At 51.8% G+C, this 24,877-nt stretch overlaps 1 protein-coding gene across 5 annotated transcripts in view; it reads right to left on the minus strand.

The window, feature by feature from the left end:
* ST6GAL2 (ST6 beta-galactoside alpha-2,6-sialyltransferase 2) overlaps positions 1 to 24,632 on the minus strand; it is a 60,325-nt gene extending 35,693 nt beyond the window's left edge. For 2 of the 5 annotated variants that reach the window (XR_004324770.1, XM_032493652.1), the window contains exon 1: positions 23,434 to 23,652. The gene's annotated coding sequence lies outside the window, so the exon portion shown is untranslated. Of the gene's footprint in view, positions 1 to 23,433; positions 23,653 to 23,929; positions 24,251 to 24,341 lie in introns of those variants that run through there. The other 3 variants (XM_032493654.1, XM_032493653.1, XM_032493655.1) reach the window with 3 other exon arrangements.
* Positions 24,633 to 24,877: the final 245 nt, after the last annotated feature.

Here is a 24,877-nt window from a genome sequence, read left to right on the forward strand (position 1 = left end):
GACCACTCAGGAGCAAGGGCTTTACTCTGTCATCAGCCTGCAGATCTGGAAGCTGTTTCCAGGATTTCAGCACTTCTATCAGAAATCACAAAATCACCGTTAATAACAGTTATTCTGTGTCTGCCCTAACTGAGTGCAGTGCATATGGCTCTGACACTAACCAGCACGGTGGCCTGGCCCCCGCCAGGCGAGGACACCATCCCACAAGCCCGTCCCCACGCCAGACGCCAGCCTTAAGTCAGGTCCCCAGGCCACCTGCACTTCTGACCATTTGACTACCAATCTTGGGGGGGTTCCCACGACACCCCTCAGGCTGAAGGATTTGCTAAAATGATGAGCAGAACTCAGGAAAGCACTGGACCAATGACCACAGGCTCCTGTGAGGGACACACAGAGTTCCAGGTCGGGGGTGTGTCCCAAGTGCAGAGATTCCGTGCCGTCCTTGCCGTGGTGTCAGGAAATGTCACCCTCTTGGGACAGGGATGTGTTCACCAGCCACAAAGCTCCACTGAGCTGTGGCCTCCACAACTTTGTTGAGGTTTCATTGATTGAATCACTGACCGTGGCGCTGGGAGGTGGAAATGGCAGGGTTTGCGAGGCCTCTGGGCCCTGAGAAAGGGGAGTGGCAGGAGCACAGGGGGACCCCTCACCCTCCTCCCGGCCCCGCTGAGCGGCAGCACCAGGGAGGCGCGGGCTCCCCGCCTCTGCTCACGGGGAGGCTTCAACTGCTAACAATCCGAAGCCTTCCCCACACCCCATCACTGCCACCCTCTGTTGCCAATAAAGGGAACGTTCTCCAAAATGATGAAATCTCAAGGCGGCGCAAATCCTCTGCTGGCGAAATGCTACAGAAAGCACTGCACGGATGGTGGCCGCAGTCATCAGCATATCTGCAAAAATCCAGGACGCGGAGATGAAGGAGACCCCTGTCTACGTCATAGCCATGGACCATTCTTTTCCTTAAAATAACCGTCCAGCTGCTTGGGAAGAAATGTTGGACAGGAGAAAACCACATTCTCCCTCTGCGCGGCACAGCTGAAACGGGGCTGTGCTGGTGCAGCTCAAACAGGCGGCATCTGCAGCCCTCCCTGCTCTGTCCCCTCACTAGTGGGGACCTAGATCACATCAGAGAGACAGAAACAGAGGCTCCTCGGGCAGAGCATTGGTTCCCAGGTGATGGTGGAAAGAGGCTTCCAGCTCACAGGTTCCTGCGAGCCTCGGTGGGATGGCTTCTGTGACGGAGGCTGTCACTCCCAGGCTCCTGGGAGGAGGACTTCCCCCCTGGGTCCTGCAAGGTCGTCGGGAGGACTGGCAAGGTTAGAAGCATCATTTGTGCCCTGTGGCTTTGTTTTCTTTCCCACAACGATTGATTCCAACATCACCACCTGGCCGCGCTAGAAATAATTCTGATCATTCTACCCACTCAGGAATTCCAGTTCCCCTTGTCTTAGGAACTAATTCTCAAAGGAATGAGTCCCCCTTCTGCAGGGATGTTCAGAAGAGAACGGAAGAGTACTTACATGCTACTTCAAAAGCCACTCAGAAAGAAAGCGCCTTATCCAGAAGGCAGTTTATGACAAGGTGCCCAGTGGAATTACAAAATGTAAGGACCACCGCAGGCAGACGTAACGATGCAGCAGAGGGTTGTCAGTACCTTCTTACATTGTCCAAAGGTAAAGAGAGGGTCCCTCTGGGCTCTGCCACTGGAAAGATGCCCTTCCCACACCTGCGGTGGGCGCGCGTGAGCAGCGGTGTTCGTGAACGAGAATTTTTAAGCACACACTGATCGCTGCGTCTGCTGTGACTCCCTTCTGGCCAGCTTTCCTCGTGCCTTTTTGTGTGTAGAAGTTGTCTAGATGTTCCAAAATCTAAGTACTTGTTTTAACACTGAAATAATAATAAAGAAGACGCAGCGTGTGAACAGCCGTGAGACACTCGTGCATCTTCATAGCCTTCGGGAGTCATCATCTTTCAAGGATCATTTTTCTAAAATTAGCTCTTGTCACAGAGCCGAGAAAACATTCATTCTGCACGGCCCAGGAGGGTGCCAGCCCGGTTGGAATCCTGCCTCTTCACAACCTCAGGGGCTCCTTTACAAAGGACCCAGGTTCTTTCCTTGTCTTTGTTTTATGTTTTATAAATGGAAGGAATCCTCAAGGCCACTGAGGGTCCCCTCCCTGATCCATGCCCTCTCCATCCCAGCCCATTCTTAAGCTAATGCCCAGAAGCACAGAAAGGGAAAGGTTAGCGGGTGGAGCAGGGCAGAGCGCCCTGGTGGGAGGGCAGCCTCTTCCCTGCCTCCTCTCTGCCCCTGCAGACCTGCAGTGCATCTTCCAGAAGCTCAGCTGCATGGCCCGCAGCTTCTGGCCAGTCTCCTGGTAACCCCAGGCCCCGGGATGGAGGGATGGAGGATGCTGTGTGGGCTGGCCCACTCGGGGGAGCTCGCTTGGCAAAGGCGTAAGTTATGAAAACGAGTGCCCCCGCTCCAGTTCAAAGCATGGGTGCTTGAGCAGCGTCAGTGTGGAGGAGCCAGACCTACCTGAAGTCACGCGGGTGGGCGGCTCCCAGCAAAGGTAACCAGTGTCATCACCCAGTCAGGTTAGGTCAGGTCGGGGTGCGTTGGTGTTATGAACGCAGGAGTCAAGCTGATGACAGACCAGCATCAGATGCCGCCTCCCCCAGCTGCCCGCATAGCATAGCAGGCGCAGCACATCCACACCTTCCTTATAATTCTTTGTTCTCAGTTTAATCTTTACAGCAAACTTCCTACAAACATCATTATTCTCGTTCAGCATATAAAGGAGCTGGAAGACTGAGTGGTTCCCTTCCTGTACTGTGGTTCCCAAACCCGTCTTTTGCACCACAACTCGAAGCGGGGGATGTTGCACCATGTTTAAAATCTGAATGAGATTTCTCTTTTCTCTCTGTCACAAAGGACCGCGATGGATTTCAGCCTAGCTACCCGCCCTGACGGGACACGGGGCCCCCAGCATCGCGTCTTCTCTAACATCCCTGTTCATGTTCCTGGAGACGCTGGCCTCCCAGGTCGGCTCAGAAGCCACACGGCTCCTTGCCGGCATTCCTCCGAGAGGGCGTGGCCTGGCCCACCGCCAAGGGGATCTGCCCCGTCCGTGCGGGAGGCCGGTTCACTGCCATTTCCAGGGAGGCCCAGGCGTGAAGGCCCGTCATCTCCGGGGGCTTGCTATCTAGGTGGGAAGACGAAATGATTCTGACTGCTTTCTCTGTCCCACGATGGGTGGATGCACCAAGGAGAGACAAGGACTGAAGTCACCCTGGCTGCTTCCAGGAGGAAGGAGCAGAGGAGGACACGGAAGGACAGGGCAGTTACGGGCGGAGTCAGGCAGCTCCAGTTGGGGTGCCGGGACCCGCACATGCCGGGTGCACGGACAAGGAGGTGCCCCCTCGCTAAGGCCAGAGGACCACCCTTCTGGGCCGATGGATCCAGCAGCACAGGGTTTTCCCTCGTGTGGCAGGGCGGGCAGGCAATGGTGTCAAAGGCAAAGACATGACAGGCGAGCGACTCCGGCAGCTTTCAGTTCTCAGGACCTTCTGCAGTGAGGCGGCAGGTGCCGTCGGGCGGGGGGAGGCGGGAAGGGCTGCAGATGCCCGTTACTGGCTGCGTAGACGCTACACAAGCTGCCCGCCAGCTGGGGTCTCTGGCTGCCTGAAACGCGCCCGTCTGCTCCGGACACAGTGGTCTGTTTGTTTTGTGATAATTAACTTTCAAATATTTACACTTGATACCAGCGATGTGCCAAGGCTCACGGCTAAAGCTGGAAATTAGCTTCACCCTCGTGTTTACCAGTCACGATGGAGGAGGGTTCATACCTGCCACTGGGATTTAAAGCTCTTCTCTGATTCCTCAAATGTACGTGGGTTTGGTGGTGAAAGTGTAGGTGGCCGGCAGGTGGTTCTTACAAGGAGGCCTCTGTACTGGCTGGAGACCCCCTCCCTGGGGAAAGCAGGCCTCCTGTCCTCATGAGTTCTCCACTGACGGCACGCGCTGGGGCGAGGACAGCAGCCCGCTATGATTGCAGGCGGTCAAAAGGCGGACCGCGATAACGCTCTCTCCTTACTTCCCAGGCTGGTTGAAAATAGCCAAGAAGGAAAATGCAATTGTAAGGGCATTTTAAATTTAGACGCCCTACGACTTCTTTCAGTTTTCATGATAGGAGGAATTGTCAATATTTAAATTTAATTATTACGTCAAAGCCATATTATTCGATTTTGTCTTTCATAAAATAAGTGTAAATGAAAAGATGATTCTGGTATACACAAAAATCACCTTGGCCGGTGCAGAGGTGCAGTGAAAACTGGAGACGGGGGAGTGGTTTTCTGGGCCAAGGAAGATAGCAGTTTGCTTTAAAAGGCCATTCATTGGCTGCAAGGGTCCTGAGGTTTGCGGTTAAGGATGGACCTTTTGAAACCTGTTTAGGAGAAAATGCCAATTGCTCTCTGATCGAGCACTGCACTCCTTACGACAGAACACACCTTCCATAGGAGTGACAGGATAGCCAGCCACACGCTCCCAGGTGGTGGCTGTCATGGAAGACTGGGGCTGGGAGAAACATTAATTTAAATTTAATTTAATTTAAATTTAATTTTAACTAAAAACGTTTTTATATAGTTATAGAGGTTTTTTTCAATGGAGGTACCAGTGCACGCTAAGCACTTGCTGTACCTCTGAGCTACACCCTCCTCCCACTTTTTACTTTAAAACACATATATACACCCGTACCATGGAGTCAAATACAAAACCAACCTGAAGATTTTAAGATAAAGATTTAAGATAAAACATGAGACTTCAAAGACCTTTCTCAGTGTGGCGCTTTCAACTCTGACACCTGAGCTTCAAAGCTGGAAGTTCTCCATCCTCAGAGCTCAGAGCTCCCCTCCGCAGAGGTCGGGAGCCTCGGGGCTGGGACTCGAGGACACGGCCCCCAGCAGACGGAAGAATCACCCAGACGTAGTTCACTTCATTTCTCTCTAGCCTGCTTCTCCAGCTTTCAGTTTTCAAAACCAGTAAAAAGTTTCCAGATGACGAAACCATCTCTGAAGTTTAATATCTGCTAATTCCCAACCACCCCTGGTCCCCGCTGCCTAGTCACGTTCCCACGTGAACAGCAGGTGCACGTGCACGTACAAGCAGGGCACGAACCTTCCTTCACTTTATTCAATCATAAATTCCACAGATACCTGGACACCTGCCATGGGCTGGATTCCAGGTACACGATGCTGAGCAGATCAAAGATACCCCACCTGCCCACCGAGCCTAAAGCGATTTGAGAAAGGCAGGCATAAAGCACACAAATCTTGCAGGAAATTGTGCATTCTGACGTTTTCCACATTCCTTCTCCCCCTGTGGCTTCCCTCCCTTCACAGCGACAAACAGGAGGGCCCCCCACGCCCAGGGACACCTATCACAGAGGAACCAGGAACTTTTAAAAGTTCAAAAGCTGTATTTCAAGGGGCGAGAAGGGAGGACAAACGTTTGGAAGACTGGCTGAATCCGTTTTCCCTTGCCCGAAGGGAGATCAAAACTACGTCTGACCTGATGGACAAGGGCACAGGGGACTGAAACAGGAGAGTGAGATGCCCCAGAATATGGCTGAATTCAGGTAACACCGCGTTTCTCCAGCACCTGCGGGTGTGGACTGTAGACGGTACCCACCCTGCGTGACCGTGCGGCTGTGGGTGTGCCGTGTCTTGGGCTGCAGTCCTCCTGCACTCCTCTCCACAGCCCTGGCTTCTCCCCTGAACTGCAGATCCTTGTGTGACGGCTCCAGGGGCTTCAACTTTGCAAGTCCAGACAGCCCGGGTTACCCTCTTTTCCTCCCTGAGTCTTTCCCAGTAAACGCATTCACCCAGCCGCCCAGGTCACGGGCCTTGGTGCAGTTCCTGGTGCTTCTTTCCATGTAAACCAACTCCAGCCCCAACCACCAGCAGACCTTGACGGCCCCAAATGAAAACACATTCCGACTTGCAGAACTGATCACCTCGTCCGCTGCTCACTGAGTCCCAGGCCCCTCACCTGCTTCCCTCCTGCCTCCTCCTGCCAGGACTGACCACCTTGTCTGCTGCCCACTGGGTCCCAGGCCCCTTCACCTGCTTCCTTCCTGCAGATGCTCCGGGAACAGAGGAACTTCAGGTAGAGAATCAGCGGAGCCGGTTGCTTGCTCCCAACCCTCCTTTCTTCTTTCCTCCATGAGACACATGCGGTCCTGGCCTCCACGAGGTACCGACCGTGCATGTCTCTCTGACTTCACTTCCCGCCACTGCCCCCTGGTCCCTGAGGCTCTGGTCACACTGGGTCCCCGTGGCCCTTCCTCTGCCTGGAACTGCCCCCTCCAGGCCCTGCCTGGACTCCTGGTGCACCAAGGTCTCAGCTCTGCTCCCAGAGGCATCCCCGCATCCTCTGGTCCCTGCTGCCCCCTCAGCGGGCCCCGCTTGTCACTGTTGGTGCTTTCACACCTGAGACATTCATGTCTTCTCCCGTGGGCCGGGCCCTGAGCTCCGGGAGGGAGACCTGTCCTGCCTCCACGCACGTGGTGAGAACTCAGACCCTCCGGGAAGGAGGTGGGGACGGAGGGGAGTGAGGGACTTGAGACAGAAGCTTCAGGGCATGACTCAGACCAGGGACCTTGGGGTGGGCATGTGCAGGCAGTGAGATTCTAGCCCAGAACAAGTGGACGATGAGGACCTGGTACTTGGTGGCAGGTGTGCTACAGAAGAGGAGCCTGCACACTGAGTCGTGACGTTTGGGTAAGTGCGTGGGTATCTGACAGACACTCCAGAAAGTCCAAAGCACTTGTCACTTAGTCTGCACACACATCGTGATGTGGACACACTGGCTTCTGTGACATATATTAACAAGAACTGTGTGAGAAAGACTGTCATTTTAGTGTCTTCATCACATCTAAGGACATTAATAAAATGCAGTGGGTTTCAGCCTCCCCGTCAGAGCTCAGTAAAAACCTTCCCTCATAGATAGTTTTGACTAAAACTGAGTCATGTACAACTGAGACGGGGGAACTTACAAGTATGGCTTCTGGAAGTTCCTTTTGTCAAGGAGGACGAGAGAAAAGTGACAGTGGTAATACATCCACAGCCACCAGCCTGGGCTGACTGCACAGAAGTTGTGCAGGGCTTCAGCGGGACAGGGCGCTGACAGTTATAACTCTAGGGAGGCACCAGACCCGCCCAGCTCCTGAAAGGTCACGGGCCGAAACTCAAGGTGGACTAGACGGCCAAGACCACGGCCGTGACCAAGTCACCAGAATCTGAACGGAGAAGCCGACCAGGACGAGAGGAAAGCAGTGCATCACGGGAGATGAAGGATGCTGTCTGAAGCTGTGCGCCTCCGAGGAGACTCCCTGCATCGTGTGAATCCTGGTTCGGTATCTACACTAAACAGGTGATCTGGGTATCTCCCCACCCTGGCCCATCCCAGCCCCCCTCCTGCTGCTGCCATTCCTCTCTGTCCTGCAGAAGCTCCTTCTTCCAATTTGTAAATAAGTCGTGGCATATGAGCTGCCCCCACATCCCACGGGAATTCACACACACATACACACACACACACACACACACACACACACACACACGCTCACACACATGGTACAAGCATTTATTATACGTCCAGGCACTGTGCTATATGGCAGGGGTAAAGAGGACAATATAACACAGTCTTATCCTTCATAATTCTAGAATGTAGTGAGAATAACTGCTAATGTCGCCCTCATGGTACCTGTGTCAGGCAAGAATATCCCATTATTGAGTGGAACTGATGTTCAGTTGTTCTTTCTCACTCTTATGTAAATACATAAACAATGTTACAATGAGGGTGTCTGTTCTAATTTCCACACTGAGTACATGAATGTTCTGGAGCAGAAAAAAAAATCACTGCTCCATCATTTATTCACTCATCAAACATCTCTCGTAAGAAGCACTTGGACATAAAACTATTAGCGGCATACGATATTAGTATATGTGGCATAAACAAGATGTCAACACCACTGGCCCAGAGTAATAAAGATGCTCCAATCTTCAGATACGACCTAGTCTGGACAGGACAGATAAACAAGGTCCCACTGTACAGCACAGGGAACTATAGTCAGTGGCTTGTAGTAGCCTGTAATGAAAAACATGAAAAGGAATCTATGTATGTATATGTATATCTGAATCACTGCTGTTCACCAGAAATTTATATCACGTTATAAATCAACCATACTCCAATAAAAAAAGGGGAAAAAAAGAAAAAAAACCCACAACAGCTCCAATCTTTGTTGCCTCTCACTCCTGAACGCATTTGCTCTTTTCATTACTGCTCTCAGCAAGAGGTAAATAAAGGCGTTTTTCCTTTGCTCTGCAAACGTCTGCAGCAGCTCTTACATTTACTCAACACGGCATTAACTCCAGCACAAATACACGCGCCCAGACGGCTTTTTGAGCAAGGGAAATGTTTTTGATCTTTATCACAGAAACCCTGAATTCATCAGCCTACAATTTATTCACAATGTCAGATGAGCTTGATGAAAATCTGTATCTGGATTTCATTTCCGAGCAGTGTGGAGGGACTACTCTGAATTCAAGGGGAAAGAGTACACCCTAGAGTAGGGTCCGACCCTCTCAGGATGTCAGGCGCAAGGTGGGCACGCGGGGCTCCTGTGGATCCACTCCGTATTATGTGCTAAAAAAACCACTTCTTACTTGGTTGCCCTTCCCCTTTTAGTATAAATTTGTGGTCCAGTTCTACAATGAGGTAAAATATCAGTTACGTACAGTTGTACAGAGTAAATGATAATCTTTTGAAAATATCCCAGGCTGCAATAATAAAAGTCAGTTAAGGGGTGGGCATGGCTCAGAGATAGAGCACGTGCTCAGCATGCACAAGGTCCTGGTTCAATCCCCAGTCCCTCCAACAAAAATAAATTAACCTAATTACGCCCCCACAAAATTTTGATTAAAAAAAGTCAATTAAAATGATCTCTAAAAAGAAAGAAAAAAAAGAACCCATCGGCCATCACGAGGGCCGGCCTCATGGGCACAGTCAAATGGCCGTGCTTGGTTCCATGCACTCCGCTCACCGTCCTGACATTCTTAATAGTCGTGTCTCTGAGTTTGGGTTTTCTGAGTGAGGTCTGACGGGGAGCAGGACCACGGAACAGCTGCTCCAGCAGAACAGACCCGCACAACATGTGCGGACCACGCGTGCCCGGCAGCCCTGGCCTCCCGCCCTCCTGCAGCCACCGGGGCGTCCCGCGCACGGATCCCAGCGAGCCCACCGTGCGTGCAGGTCGGCAGGACTGCAGTGAGCACGCGGTGAGCTGGGTTCCTCTGTAAGGACGGGGGGCCCCACAGCCCCAGAGGCCACACTTCCTGTCAGAACCAAAGCCAGCTTCAAAGGCAGAAAGAGGCCAGTGTTCTAAGAAACACAATAGACCGAGGGCCCCATCACGCCGTCTGATTTCCCCTGGGGCCCCTTGGCCAGACCAGCTGTCACAGGGCTCAAGGCGGCGGAGTCAGCACGTGAGCCCAGGCTGATGTCACGTCTCCTTCACTCTTGCACCGTCTTCTCCAGCCTCCCGGGAAGAGCAACAGGGTTCAGACTGTTCCGGAAAATTTTTGTCATTATTCCACCATTAGCCATCTGCACATCTGACTGTTACGTGTTTATTCTCTTTGACTTTTCTTTCTCCTTTTTTTCCTCATTCTCACTGAATCGTTTGAGCTGTATTTTCTCCATTCACTGAGCGAGTAGCCACTCTGACCCAGGAACATACATCTGTGACCCGATGGAGAGTCAGCGAAGTGGACACTTTCAGAGAAACGGGCGGCCAAGACATTTCTAAGAATCTTACTAAACACAACCAGATGATGAGGGGCCTCAATGCCAGGAATCTCCACTGCACGCATGGCCTCTGAGTCCCAAAGACCCCCAACCACCCGGCAGGCTGTGAGTTCGATCATTCATAAGTTACATCCCAGGACGAGGTGTTATGGAAGACGGTAATGCAACAGCAAGACAAAAACAAACCCGAGTCTTCAGGAGGGCTGCGTAAACGAGGGCCAAAAGGCATTTGCCAGTCTGGCAGCCAGTTCCCCTCGACCACTGTCCCGAGACTGTGTTCTGATCAAAACAGATGCCACCCTGGGGCCCAGAGCAGACGTGCTGATTGACATGGAAAACCACCGTTGGTCAAAAAAGACCCAGATCATGTTTCACAGAGGAGGACACCGAAGCCCAGAATCCAGTTAACTTTTTCCTGCTTTGTTATAACAAAAAGTAGAAGAAATCACAGGCAAAAATGTAAAACACAGCACGGGAAGACTCCTAGGAGATAAGACGGGAGAGAACCTGGATGACCTTGGGTGTGATGGTGACATTTTAGATATAACCCCCGAGGTACCGTCATGAAAGGACTCACTGATATGCTCTGGACTTCATTAAAGTCAAAACCCCCTGCTCTGTGAAAGCAATGTCAAGAGGACGAGAAAGCAAGTCACAGACGGGGAGAACCTGTTTGTCAAAGACACAGCCGATCAAGGCCTGTTCTTGAAGCCGTATGAAGACGTCTTAAAGTTCAACAGTGAGAAAATAAGCAACCTGATTAAAAAAATGGGCCAAAGACCTTAACAGACACACAGCTGGCAGACGCGCACACGAAGAGATCCTCCACATCACAGTCATCAGGGAGGCGCAAAGTGAAACAACAGGAGACACCACCGCACACCGACTAGAAGGGCCAAAACCCGGAACACTGACATCACCAAGTGCCGGCGAGGATGTGGAGCAACGGGAACTCCCGTCGCTGCTGGTGGGAAGGCAGAACGGTGCGGCCCCTTTGGAAGATGGCGTGGGGACTTCCTTCAAAACTAAACAGATGCTTATGTAAGACCCAGCAACCACGCTCCTCAGTGTTTACCCGAAGGAGTTGAAAACTTACGTCCATACAAAAACCCGCACATGGATGTTTTTGGCAGATTTGGCAGCTTTATTCAGAACTGCCCAAACTTGGAAGCAAACAAGACAGCCTTCAGTAGGTGCATGGATAAGTAAGCTGCGGTAACAACGAGATGATGGAATATTATTCAGAGCTAAAAAGAAACAAACTATCAAGCAATGAAAAGACGTGGAGGAAACATAAATGCATGTGACTAAGTGACAGAAGCCGGACTGAGGAGATTCACCAGCCCAGGATTCCAGCTCTAGCACATTCTGGAAAATGGGGACCGATGGAGACAGTAAGAGGTCAGTGGCTGCAGGAGCAGGTGGCTGGGGGTGGGGGGTGAAGGGCCAGAGCACGGAGGGTTTTTACTGAAACTACTGCATGCGATGCTGATGACACATGATGGATACATGTCATTATACGTCTGTCCAAACTCACAGGATGTACGAGCCCACGAGAGAACCCGAATGTCAACCGTGGGCTTTGAGAGATCACGATGTGTCAGTGCAGGTTTATCAGTTGCAACCAATGTACCACCACTTCGGGGGGAGGCTGTGCATGGGGGGCAGGGGGTACGTGGGAAATCTTTGTACGTTCTGCTCAACTCTGCTGAGAACCTTAAGCTGCTCTAAGAGTCTTAAGAAAAAAGTAGAAAAGAAAGAAGAAAATTAAAAAGAATGACACCCCCAAATGCCCCCAATACTTGGAGTCCCTGGAATCTGAGACTCAGTCTGTTGTCCCTTGCGGGTGGCCCTCCACCCTCTACGGTTTATAAAGAGCTCCCACATACTGTGCAGTGCAGTGCCACATGGGTTTACAGATTAAATGTCCAATTCTGACCTCAGTTGCAGACTGCAAATAAACTTTTCACAGGTCATAAATTTTTAGAACCTGCCATAATAAACTAAGTATCTTGTGTCCAAGTCCCACAGCAAAGACAGGTGACCTGGAGTCCCCCAGCGGGGTTTGCCGTCCACGTGGATGCGCTGACCTGACTGACCAGAGAGCGCTGGGGACGGAGGCTGAGGAAAGACAGACAGAGCCCAGGACGAAAAAAACGTCATCCACCCACCATCAGTGTAGAGTCTGGGGGCTTCAGAGACAACTACAAGAAGCCAACTTGTTTCTCTTCTCAAGAAGGAAACTTCTAACCTCAGAATGTACGTGTTCCCACGAACGTTAATTACAGCATGAACTGGGGAGTGAGTGCAATAAAGAACCCCGTCAAGTGCTGATCCCTTGAGGGGGCGCAATCCAGTTCGTTCAGCCATCCCTTAGCAGCGAGGTAAAAAGTCCTGGGAGGGGCTCCAGGGCCCGGCTGCCCGTGTCTGCCATGAAAGACGTGTCCTTTATTCAGCAAATATCTAGGGAGGAATTTTCGAGCCCCCGGCGACACCGAGATAAATTAGATAAATTCCCATATAGAAGAATCTTCGGTGGGGGTGGGTGCTGGAGAGGATTTAGGGGTGGCAGGCAGCCAGATACATAAGTCCCAAGGTGTGAGCAGAACGGAGGCAGTCCTGGGGAGGGACCCCTGACAGACTCCCTGGGATTCTCGATCTGGGTCCAGATCTGGGTCTGGGTCCGGGTCCGGATCTGGGTCTGGGTCCGGATAGGGTCTGGATCTTGGTCAGGGTCTGGCAGGGGCGGCCAGGAAGCCAGGGCAGGGCGTGCTGTGTCTCCGGCGGCTGCTGGGCACAGAGCTTCCCCCTCCACTCAAGATGTTCTGGGAACTAGCAGGCGAGGGCCACTGTTAATTTCCGTCGGCAAACAGAAAACACATTTCGTCTCATCTTTTCGTCTTTCCCTCCAGAAGCCCCCAAACCCTTGGACTCCTTGATAACCCATTCCTGTCGCAGGAAGGCTGCTGGGATGGGGGCCAGAGTGACCCCTCCACCTGTTTTCTAGGTCAGGGAGAGAGAAGCTGGTGTTTACACAGAGCAGAACCCCTCCCGCGGTCTCCCCTTCCCAGCAGAGTGGGGCTTCAGAGCTGTCAGTCAGACCCTTCCAGAACACGCGAGAACCCGGGGGAGGGAGGAAAGGATCTGACTGCTTCTAAGACCTTCTCATCAACATCACTGATAGCGGAGGCCTCGCACTCAGCAGTGCAGGGGTCCAGGTGGAAGCTGAGGTACCCCGAGCTCCAAGGGGACCCCTCCCTGCATGCCTGCACTCCACCCCTTCCCTGCACGAAGCAGGGCTGAACAGAGGGCGCAGCCCAGGGGGCACCCGGCCCCTGAGCCTGGGAGACAGATCCCTGTTGGTGTCGCTATTGTCGGGCCACCTCTGGGTTGAGCCACATTCAGCTCTGCCTGGGGTGGCCCCCGTGCCTGGGGTGACTGCCAGGAGGCCCACCTGCAACATGGCCAGTGGCAGGGGGCAGGGAGAGCCACCTGCATGGGTGGTCACCTGGGGGGCGGGGCCTGCACTCAGCCCATCGCCCCCCAGTGAGATCTCCCCACCTCTCCCTTGGCAGAGAGCTGAAGTCGAGGTGCATACGGTCCTAGCAAGGATGCACCTCCTCCCTTCCCAGGACAAGGAGGGCCCTTCTTTCAAAAAAAAAAGAAAAGACATGATTGTTTTGGTGAGCATGCTGATGCTTCATGGCAGCCCACTAAGAGGGGGCCACAGAGGCTGAAACTCCCACTCACTCAAGACGTTCATGAAGCCTAAACCAAGGGAAGGCAGGACGGAATTATTCCTCTGAATGATTACATCCAAATTATTCATCACCAGTTTCTAGAAAGCCACAAAATCATGTTTAGGTTGAGGCTCCCTGCCAGAGAGTAAACTTTCTCAAGGAGCCTGAAGCAGCTGGAAAAAGAAAACCAAACCAGTCAACAAGCAAAAACATCAGCCAGTACGAAGGCCAAGGCCAAGGTCACCCCCTCACCCAAAAGCTTGGGATGAACTGGAATCCAGTTTCAATATCCATCGATTCTGAGTTCCCAGAAGACTGTGCATAAGCCGGGTTGGTATCAGAGGGTCAGGCCTTCCTGGCTGGCACCGGAATTCCAGAACACAGTAACAAATTTTCTCACCATGCCCAGTTATCCAAAATCTCGTCCAGCACAACAACATAATTAAAAAGTGCAGAGAAACCAACCGGTGATGCAAACCTTATTAAGCCGGCACAGCATGACTCACAAGGAAAATTAAAAGGGCTTGCTTGAGGGTACACAGAGAGCTAAGGTCCTTAAGAAAAATGAAATAATTTGCACAGATTTTCAAATTTTAATGTATTACTTTAAATGACAGCAAGATCAGCACGCTTTGGGACGCAGCCCAGACCTCTAACAGTAGACGGAGCTTTCCTACCAAGAGCCTCCTTTGCCGGATGTGTGACTCTGGGACAGACCTGAGTTGGTGCCAGACCCCCGGGGGGGGGTGGGGTCACTGGACGGAACTGCCTGGGTACCACAGTCTGCAGCAGGACCGCTAACAGCCAGCACACATGCAGACATTAAAATTCCACTTAACTAGATGATGAAAGTAATTTAAAATTATTTCCATGGTTGAAAGGAAGTCCACACTAAGGTTCCTCTCTCTTTATTTGCAAATGGTCCCTTATATCCGAAGCATACGGAAATGGAGCAAGGAAACACTTTATTTAAATGCCCTGTGTGTGTGTGTGTGTGTGTGTGTGTGTGTGTGTTTTAACTCCATGTGCTTTGATTAAATTCCTGTAATGTTCTATTTACCACTGAGAATTACTTGAAGTTCCTAAGTTCAAACCATGAGCAGCCTTTTTAACTTTAATTCTAGTATGGGTTCAGAGTAAGGGAGAGTCCCTTTAATTAACTGACTCACCCAGGCATGCCCCAGACGCTACCTAGACCTTTAGAGAGAGAAATGCACTGTCCTTAGTGCACGGAGGGTGTGAGTCGGGAAGATGCTTTGAAAATACATGAAGTTCCACATAAACTCTAATGACCTCAAATGCATGCTGACCCTCTGTGCAGAGAAGGCACCCTCAGCCCAGGTAGCTGTCTCCTGCCAGGATCGTTGGCAGAACAAGGTCATGGCCACATCAGACACATATGGCCAGGTGTGTTAGTGCCATTCCCTGGCTTCCAAGTAAAGGTGTGTGTTAACTTCCTGACCTGCATGTGGTTGGACTGAACTTAGGGTCAAGGCATTGCATTTACAATTCTTTGCAGACAGCTGATTTTTTATACCTTCCCTGGTCTAGAGGTACCTTTTCCTAATTTTAATAGCTGTTCCCAAATGATTTGTGGGCAGGCAGAAGATGCAGCCCCGTCACAGACCCTGCTGAGCCCCTTCCCTGGGGAGCAGCCTTAATCATCACCCCAGGTGCTGAGAATGTAAGTTGCTCTAATGCGCTCATACACTGACGACTCCGAGACAGAGTGCCTTTATAAACTCTCCTTGAGCAGATCCTGCTCAAATTATTTACTAACGTCTGACCAACGGCATGTGTCCCTCACTTCTGATGCTTCCTTAAAGAAAGAAACATCGTTTGTCAAGATGATGAAAAGAAAGGTGAATTTCAGGTTTTCTCTGCGAGAGTCAAAGAAGTGTAAAAATGAAAAGGTTGAATGTTTTAACTTTGACTTCCTAACATTGCAAGGAAATGTGTTTCTCCAAAGTGATGACCTGCAGCCCTAGAGAGAAGGTTTGTACAGACTGGTCCACCTGACCTATGGTCCCTCATCCTTGGAACATCCTGTTCACAGATCCGGGCGACATATATACACCGGATTCAACTGGGAAAAAAGGCAAAAGATCCCACCCTTTCCCCTCTGTTTTCAGAAATCATGTTCAGGGAGCAGATGGTAGTCCTTTCAGTCAAGCAGTATTTTAGCTCCACTCACTCCACGTGGGTTGAGCATCCGAGATCAGTCCTGGGGGGTGTGTTTAGCAGCTGGGACACTGCCTGCAGGGCTGCCTGCAAGGACCTTGCAGTTCAGCAGGGGTGAGAGCGGAGTAAACAGTCACTGTAACACAGGGAGGAGTCAGTGCAGCAGCAGACGGGACCATCCACCGTGCATGTGTGCAGGTGTATGTTTATATGCATGTGTGTGCGAGCGTGCGCGCGTGCGTGTGCGTGACGGAGGCGGGCGAGTGGAGACCACAAGCAGGGGGCCAGTCCAGAAGCCCATGATGTTCTAAGCATCCCAGACCGTGTCCCCAAGGAGAGGGCAAGGTCACATGACCAAGCCTCGGGTTTGGCAAGATGACCCTCCGCATTCTGGACACCGGCCGGCGTGCACGAGGTGCGCCGGAGCGGGTGGAGGCACCCGTGGAACCATCTCCCGACGGAAATGTGCCTCCAGCTACGGCCCGGGCGGGCGCGCCCCCACTCCTCTGCAAGGAATATGACGAAGTCCAGGAGCTGGAGCCGCAGACACACTGTCCTCCGGAAACTGTGTCACCGTCTCCCTCAGGGGAGAGACTCTGGGCGGGAACGCGAAGCACAGCCGCGTATTTGAAGCCAGTTTCGCTGCACCCGCCCCAGGGCGCCCGGAGGAGGGAGGCGGGGAGAGGCAGCTCCCTCTTCGTGGGACAGAAGCCAAGTCCAGGCTGCCCGCCCACCTGGCTCCACCGGCATCCGGCCCTGTGTTGAACCCCACCTCCTCCGCTTGAGGAAAACCCCGAATTTATACAGTATAATCTGAGTACATCATATCTTTATTGTGCAATCTGCCTGGTATGCTTTTTACTTGAAAAGTCGTATCTCAGTTTCTTATTCCCTTCCTTTCTACAGATTTTACGATGCCATTCTACCTTGTCTTTATAGCCTTTTGAACTTTAGTTTTCCATGGAGTGAAAACCTCCCTCGAAGTTCGTCAGGGCGCCCCAAGCACAGCCCAGGCCACTGGTATATTGGACTGAGGTTTCAGATTTCTTTAGTTTTCATATTTTTCTTTATTATTTCCAAATGGCAATGTAGGATCTCTGTGAAGGCAAAAACTTTGCATAATTTATATGACTTTAATCTTCCATGGCCTGCTGAAATTTTCTGTAAGCTGGTTCCTTAAAAATGTCTCCTAAGTGAGTCTAATGGCATTGTGCAAAGCATTTCATAGGACAATCCGTCTGTGTCTACTTGCAAAATTAAAGTGTCCAAATTCACAATTAAAAGGCTACAAGTTGCTAAATGAAATAAAATTCAGTTAATAAAGAAAACTTCGTGTTTTTTCCATATAAATGTTATATATTCACTTTCATTTTAATAAATTGAAATGTGGTAAAATATGTCTTCAAGATTTGAGCGTAACGCACTCACCAGCTTTTAGTACATTTTAAAATTTACATTCGACCTTGTGGTTGAGACGAATGGAAAGGAAGATCTCTAGCACCCAGCAAATGGCCAGTCCAAGCTCGGACGTTACCAGCAGCCGAATGCACGTCACACAGCAAGGGACTCTCTGTGCAGCTGGACTCTCAGATGTCTGACTTCCTGCCTTAACAGCACCACCACCATTTCATTCCCGGCTACCTCTCTGCCTTAACTCTAGAAACATACTGAATTGTTAAAGGCTACCCTGTTCAAACTTGAATGCAAGCGGGTAACATACAGATAATCAATACTGTTAGAAATCAGGACGGTGGTGACCTCCTTGGGAGGGGGAACGAGGCGGCTTCTGAGATGCCGGTAACACATGCTCCTTGATCTAGCTGGCTACACAGGTGTATTCGGTTTATGAAACTCATCAAACTTTATACTTATGATCTGTGCGTGCACAGCTGGCCTTGACAAAGGGTTTAATAAATAACTTTTCTCTGTGGCAATCCTCTGGTTAGAGATGTAACTGGAGAAACAGGAGTAAAACTGACCATTGGAGAAATGACACACGCTTTCTTCCTACAATACAGATGGACGCAGGAAGCCCAGGAGTGAAGAACGAAAGAGTTCTGAACTCTCGGGAGGGAAAAAGCAAGGGAAGCTAGGGAAGGGGGCAGGAGGTGAGGATGTCATGTCTTTATTTACCTCTTCTCCCAAATCCCACTGCCGCTCTGAGGACCAGCGAGGAAAGAGGTGTGACTCGTGCACGAAATGGGGGTGTCTCCTCCAGGCCGGTATGCAAGGGGGATCACTAAGCTTGCTTCCCCGTATCCTTCCAGGATCCCAGGGGGTGGCTGGGGGCTTAGTTCCTCCTCTATCTTTTGCACCTGAGGTTGACAAAATCTGATACGTGAGCATACATGGAGCTGAAAAGAATAATATCCTGTGAGAGTAAAGACAGTTTTGTGAATTAAAAAAAGAAAGTTGAAAAAAGAAAGACAAGCCCTGGACCTGCTGTGTTCGAGGGTGTCACTGTGACCGCAGCACCTGGGTTCAACAGTCGCTTGGGGCACCGAGGGTCTTGAGGTGAACCTTCCCACCCGTCCCCCATTCCACTGACACGGGCAGGGGGACTCATGACAGTGGCTGCTGCTTCCTGTCCACCTACAACCCGCGGGCACCAAGGGAAGGGGCTTCATCGTGAAATTTCACAGGTGAAGGAATGTTCCAAGGCACCTGACTTTATCTCCATAAAAATGTCCTTGGCAGGTACACAGAGGAAACACGGGCAACGCTTAAATACCTAACCGTCACCACAACCCTCCTTTCACCCAGTGAAAGTGTAACAGAGCAGTATAAAGCCAACACACGCACACATGACCGTCCTGATAAAGTCCTGTTCTGTCTGCCTCTCCCCACGTACAGAACTTGAATTTTTCACTCGAGAGAAGAGTATGTGGGCTTATGGGAAATACATACCCTGCAAAGCACGCTCATCAAACCATGTATGCCTTGTGGTTCGACAGGGAGTGGTTTTAAGGTGCACCAAAAGATAGTCCCCCCCCCCGCCTTTTTTTGTATTGGTATTTCTCAGGTGACAGTTTTCTCAGTTGTACAATGTAATTTACATGGTAAGCTCCCTCTTCTAACAGTAAAAACAAATTCATTCATTTAATCATGTACTTAGAGTTTCACATTGTCATTAGATGAACTGTATCATTTGGAAGGCAAATCCTGTATTAATTGTACTTTTTTCGACCCATTTGTAGCCAGAGGTACAAATACAGGTTTTTAACACATCATAAACTTATATACACTTATATCACTATGCTTTCGAGGAAGCGACTATTCACATTTATTTCTGAATAATGAGCGCTATTGGATTATCTAAGGGATTTACCCTTTCCCTAATTTAATTTAAAGCTAAGTCATTTTAGAAACCACAACAATTACCCACATGCAAGGACCTTTATTTGAAAAATAATTTGAACATGGAAAACCAATTGTTCTAAATTTAATAAAGCATCTTCCTCTCAGGCCCAAACCTTAGAAGCAGCCCAGAGTAACACTTAATGTGTGAATTATAAACTTCTGAAAACAGAGGCTTATAATCAAGGCAGTCGCAGGAGTTTTCTTTACAGTGTATTTTCCAATATATTTCTAAATGTCCCAAGAGACCACTTTCTAAGCTTTGCTCTCTTCACCAACCCCGTAACTCAAAGCATGGAGGTAATGTTCTCGAATCTTAGCTTAAATTTTTCCTTGGAAATTTCACTTCTGTGACAACCTGTGAGCCTGAATTTCATTCTAACATCATCCACTTGAATATTCCAAATGGCAGGGGCCACTGTTAAGTGTCAGCTCAGTTCTCCTTCTCCCTCTGAGTTCTGGTGAAGGCGTGGGGTCCCCGCCATCTGCTTTCATCCTGGCACAGCCCTCCTGAGCCAGCAAGCCCAGCTGTGGTTGGAGACGTGGATGCTTACAGCCAGTCCTCCTCTGGTCTCACAACAAGGAGAGGAGTCCTCCCCTTCCCCTGGGGAGCGGGACCTCATCTCACACAAACCCAGCCTCCAATCCCAGCTCTGCCACGTCCTTGCTAAGCGACTTTTGAGGCAGACACGTCCTCTTTCTGGGCTCAGTATCCTCACCTGGAAAACGGGGGTGATGATAATACATCCCAGCTGCGGCCAGGGTGCCCCTCCACACCCTGTGCAGACCGAGCAGCAGGGCGGGATGCTAGTGAACCGTCGAAGCAGTCGCTGTCATCATCCTTTGAATCTCTGCTCTCCCCAGGCTACGCAGTGTTTGAAGGGATGTGTCCACCATGTGAACTAAAGGTTCATTCTCTTCAGAGCAGGGGAATCAGCTGCGCGGGATCCCAGAATACACGGTGATTAGTTCCGAGGAATGCCAGCATCAGAAGACACCTTGGAGAGGATTTAACCTGCGTCTTCATTTGACAGCCCTGGAAACTGGTCACTGCAGGGGTGGCAGCCCTAGGACTCGGGTCGGGGCCGCCAGCCAAGAGCTCTCCCTGCCACTGGGCTCTCTGAAAAAGTCCAGTGCAAAACTGCAACCACAGCCCTCACAAGTTTTAGAAACCATGCCGGCCTGGAACTGGAGGTTCTTTCCTAGAGAGGACGACAGGGGGCAGCAGAAACCAGGAGGGGCATGGACAGCTCTGTGCAGACAGAACTTCCTGGCGGTGGGCAGCATTGCTCTGACGTCATCTCCATCCACAGAGCAGTTCCTCCCCCAAAGCAAGAGGGACAAGACAGCCCGGAACCTGCCTGTGGACAAGCCAAGACTGTCTTAGTAGCCAGACCACTGCTGGGACCCAGCTGTACCAAGCGGCAGGTCAAGGACGGATGCAAGTGTTGGCCCAAACCACCAGCTCAGGACCGCTCCGGCCACACCCCACACCCTTCACCCTGTGGCCGCCACACCACCCACAGGCCAGGCGGGTTCCAGGTGTTCTGAAGTGCAGCTGTTCTCCATCAGTTCTGGAGGAGGGGCTTGGAATTTCAGATCAGGATGGGATTTGGTAAGGAGCTTAATAAATCCTTGTTTCTGCCTATACCCTGTGTATTTAATAATGTTTACAAACACATCTCTCAAAAGTAGGAAGGAAGGCTTTCAGAAAAAATGGCAGATGCATTGACTGGAAAAGTCCAACATTGATACCCTAACAGTAGCTGGTCATCTTCTGTAGGACACGCAGGGCTTGGCCTTGGCACCAACCTGCTAAGAACACTGAAAACTGCTGGGTGAATACTACCTTCCTGGTCCAGATCCCCCAGTTAACATCGAAATCCATGTACTTATTTCTCTTACCATCAGTCGTGAATTTCATACCATAGTTCTTTTTTATGAAGAAGCTTTCAGTGCTTAAAATCTCAAAATTTAACATATCTCTACCTTGAAGGCACTATCTTTTGCTAAGACATTTAAGCAAGTCGAATAAAGTACTTCACTTAATTTAAAAATTAAAATTTAAGATTATGTAAGAGAGGATCCAGGAGGGGTAAAAACACTGTCTACTTAAAGAAAGGTGAATATTAAAGAAAAAAAAACTGCCCCAATTACCAATGCCTAAGATGTTTTTATTCAAAAAAAAAAAAAAATCAAGAATAAGACACCAAATCTGAAAATTAAAAGTTTCTCAAAGGGCAAAGATCCCCAAGTTTCTGGAAAGGAACCACCATTTGTTTACCTAAGTGGTAGGTACAGAAGCCTAGAAATGAGTTTGTCATTATAGGGAAAATGGGAGCACTTGAGAAATACTTGGATAAATTCTAGAGCTAGAGTATAAAATTTCAGTATAAGCAACAGATCAGAGACTCATACTTAAATCATCTCGGAAAGAGGAGAGTCTCAGAAAAAGAGCTGCAGATACAAACATGTACAGGAATGTCGCAGCAACGACTTCACTATTTAACATATCCCTGGACCCAGCTTAAGTCTTCAGCCCATGAGTAAACCCATTCCCTGTTAATTATCCTCATCAGAGACTGAGCACAGTTGATTGCCTTTCTCTGCATAATAAAACCGTTCACATATTTTCAAATATTAAATCATCTCAGCCTTGAACCCTCCAGGCTAAATGCTCTCATTTCTTCATCTTTGCTTCCCGGATCGCGTGCAGCACAGAATACACTCACCTCTGCTGGTCTCCACGCTGAATGCCCTCCCCAACCATCTCCCCCCTCCCAAGTGGTGGGGCTCAGAACCCCACTAAAAGTGAGGCTCACACCACAGCCTTGACAGAGATTTAGCTCAAAGCTCCAGCAGCTTCAACTGCACCAAACAAAAAGGTGAAACGCTACAGTTTACCTCACTCACAACAAAAATTGGATCAGGAATTCCAGCATGTTTGAGTGACTTTTTTTAACCTAGCTGTGAAATCCAAGGCGATTCACCCCCTGTTTTAAGCCGCTCCTATTCTGATCACAATATCCATCTCCTACTGTCAACAGTTTTCCTGATGCATTAGTGGAAAACGCAAGCCGTCCAGTGTTGTAAATTTTGGTTGCCAGTTTCAGAAAAATAATGGGTTAAAGAGAGTGGGTAGAAGTAAGTTCAAGATCATGCATCATTTTTTCCTCTTAAGAGCCATATTAACTCCAAGTTTGCAACAACAGGATGACATACAGCTCTTCAATGTTAGAAATTCCTTATTAGCCACAAATTTTATTTCAATGTGGCAAAGTATGTTGACCCAAATTTCCAAAAATGTAAATATCAACTAACTGGCCTGAGACTTTTAAAAAGTGCAGAAAGTACTTAAAACGCGTCCTGAGTCCGCCAGTAATGTCCTCACCAGCAGACAGCTAGCCGCGTGGAGGACCCGCCGGCCCCTTCACGTTAGAACCGCACAGAAAGCAAAGCTTTCGACCAAATACGGTTTACCTCTCCTCAAATTTTTACCATGACCACTAAAAATACGTTCACCAAACAATCTAGCCAGGCATTTCTTTTCTCAAGTGCTTCTCAGATTATAAAAGAGCTCTCAAAGTTCAGCCTGACAAAACAAAGATGGTACCAGGAGGAGAGACCTGGAAGGCGATCACAAAAAGTCTCATTTAAATTCCTGGAAAGCACGGCTTCTCCAAACAGCTATTCGGATCGCTCTGCAAAGCGTCACTCGCTTCCAGCCCTGAGTTTAACTCCACGCCGTCCCCCAGCCTTGCAAAATCCGAACAAGAGAGGGATGTTACATTCCGTACCCCCAAGATGCATCCAAAAGCCTCTGTGCACACGGTGGAAAGTAAACCACCCCAAAGCAGGAGTTTTCCTGACCCAAGTGCGCCAAGAATTAACACCGGGTATTCAGGATTCTAAAGATCCTTCCTGCCCCTAATCGTTCCAGCCACAGAACACTGGAAATCAATGGAACGCACTTGAAGCTTTAAGAAGTGCAGTTTTGCATGGGGGTGGAGTGGAGAAAGACGATTAAAAACCTCGATTCCCTTCCAGAGCCAAAATACAAGCCACCTGGGCACAGCCGTGTCCGCGCGTCCCCAAAGCGCCAGCCCTCCGGTGGGCTCACCTCTGGAAGAATTTCCTGCTTCTCTCCCGAAAACCACCCTTAACGTCCCCCAAGCAGGTCTGGCGCCAGGACGCCGAGTCTAACTCGGCGCTGAGCGGGGCCAGGGCCGCGGAGACCCCGCGGCGGCCGCCTCCGCCCCGCCCGACCCCGCGCCTTAGGTCGCCCACCTTCTCTGGACGACGCGCCTCCCAGGGCCCGATCCGGCGGCACTCGCGTCGGAGACGAGCGTGTCACATCTTCGCCTCCGGCAGCCGCTCGGGCGCGCGCCACGCGCTCCCACACTCGCCCCGACTGGAGCGGAGACCCGGGGCCCGGGCGCCCGACGCGCGCGCGGCTCAGAGGCTCCCGCGGCGACCGCCCGGCTCCACCTCCCAGCCCCGGCGACCCGCGCTCGCGTCCCGGGCGGCCGGCGGGGTCGCGTCCGGGCCAGAGCGCTCGGCGCAGGGCAGCAGCGGCAGGCGCGCGGGGCTCGGCCTCCGGGCCGGCGCGAGGCTGCGCTCAGCCCGCGCCGCGCGCCTCATTGTTCCCGGCGGCGCGGCGGCGGCTCCCGGCCCTCGCGCCGAGCCTGCGCTGCGCCGCGCCCCGCCCCGAGCCCGCGCGCCCCTGCGTCCGCCCCGGCCCCTCCGCGGCCGCCTGCGGCCTCCCCCTCCCGGCCCCTCTCACCTAGCGGCCGGGCGCCGGCCCCGAGAAGTTCCCAGTCCGCTCCCCGCGCCCCGGCCCCGCTGCCTGGCCGCGGCGGCGCAGGGGGTGCACGGCGGGGCGCTCCCCGGCTGCGCGCCCAGCCCTGCTTCTGGCAGAGAGTGATTGCAGACTTGGGAGGCGCGGCGGCGCGGCAGCCCGGAAAGGCACGCCTGTCCCCGGCCGCCGCCTCCAGCCAGCCCCGATCCTCCGGGGGTCACCTGCACAGGCTCCACCCGGCACCGCTCGGCACTCGGGGCCCGCCGGCGGCCGGGGTGCAGGAATGAGGACGGGCAGTGAGTGGCGGGGAGGGGGTCGGGGCGCCTGGCCCCGCGGAAGTGAGTCTTTGTGTTCCCGGCTCCAACACACCCTCCCGCGGCGCCGAAGGCCGGGCTACCTGCGCGCGAGGCAGCGCCCGAGAGCGGGCCGGGTGGGGCGCAGGGGAGCGTAGCATCCTCCCGGCCCGCGGCTCCCTTTGTTCCGCCTGCTCCGCCGGGTTCCGCGCCGCCGCCTGGCCCTCGCTCCCGGGAGCTTCTTCGAGACGCCCGGGGTCGGGGCTGGGCCGGGAGCGGGCCACCTGCCGCTGGGAGTCCCCTAGAGATCCATCTGCCCGGCCCTCCCCACCGCCGGCGCCAGGCCCCGCGAGGGCCGGCAAAGTTCTCGGGACGGCGGCCCTGGGGCTGCTGGCCTGGCGCTCCGAGAACCAGATCGGGTGTCCGTCTGCTTGTGTGCGGAATGCCCATTTGTCGCCGCGACCCTCTTGCCCTTCCAAGGCGGCCGCAGCTGGTCCCGGGACCGAGACCACGCCGCCCTTTGTTTGCTGGTTAACATGTGCCTTTGAACTTCAACGCAGTCCCCGCTTGCGCGCGGGAGGCCGTGGGCCGCTCCCTCCCCGGGGTCCTCTTGCGGACCCAGAGCGCGGTTCCAGGGTGG

Source organism: Camelus ferus, chromosome 12, assembly GCF_009834535.1.
Source record: "Camelus ferus isolate YT-003-E chromosome 12, BCGSAC_Cfer_1.0, whole genome shotgun sequence".
Taxonomy (NCBI): Eukaryota; Metazoa; Chordata; class Mammalia; order Artiodactyla; family Camelidae; genus Camelus; species Camelus ferus.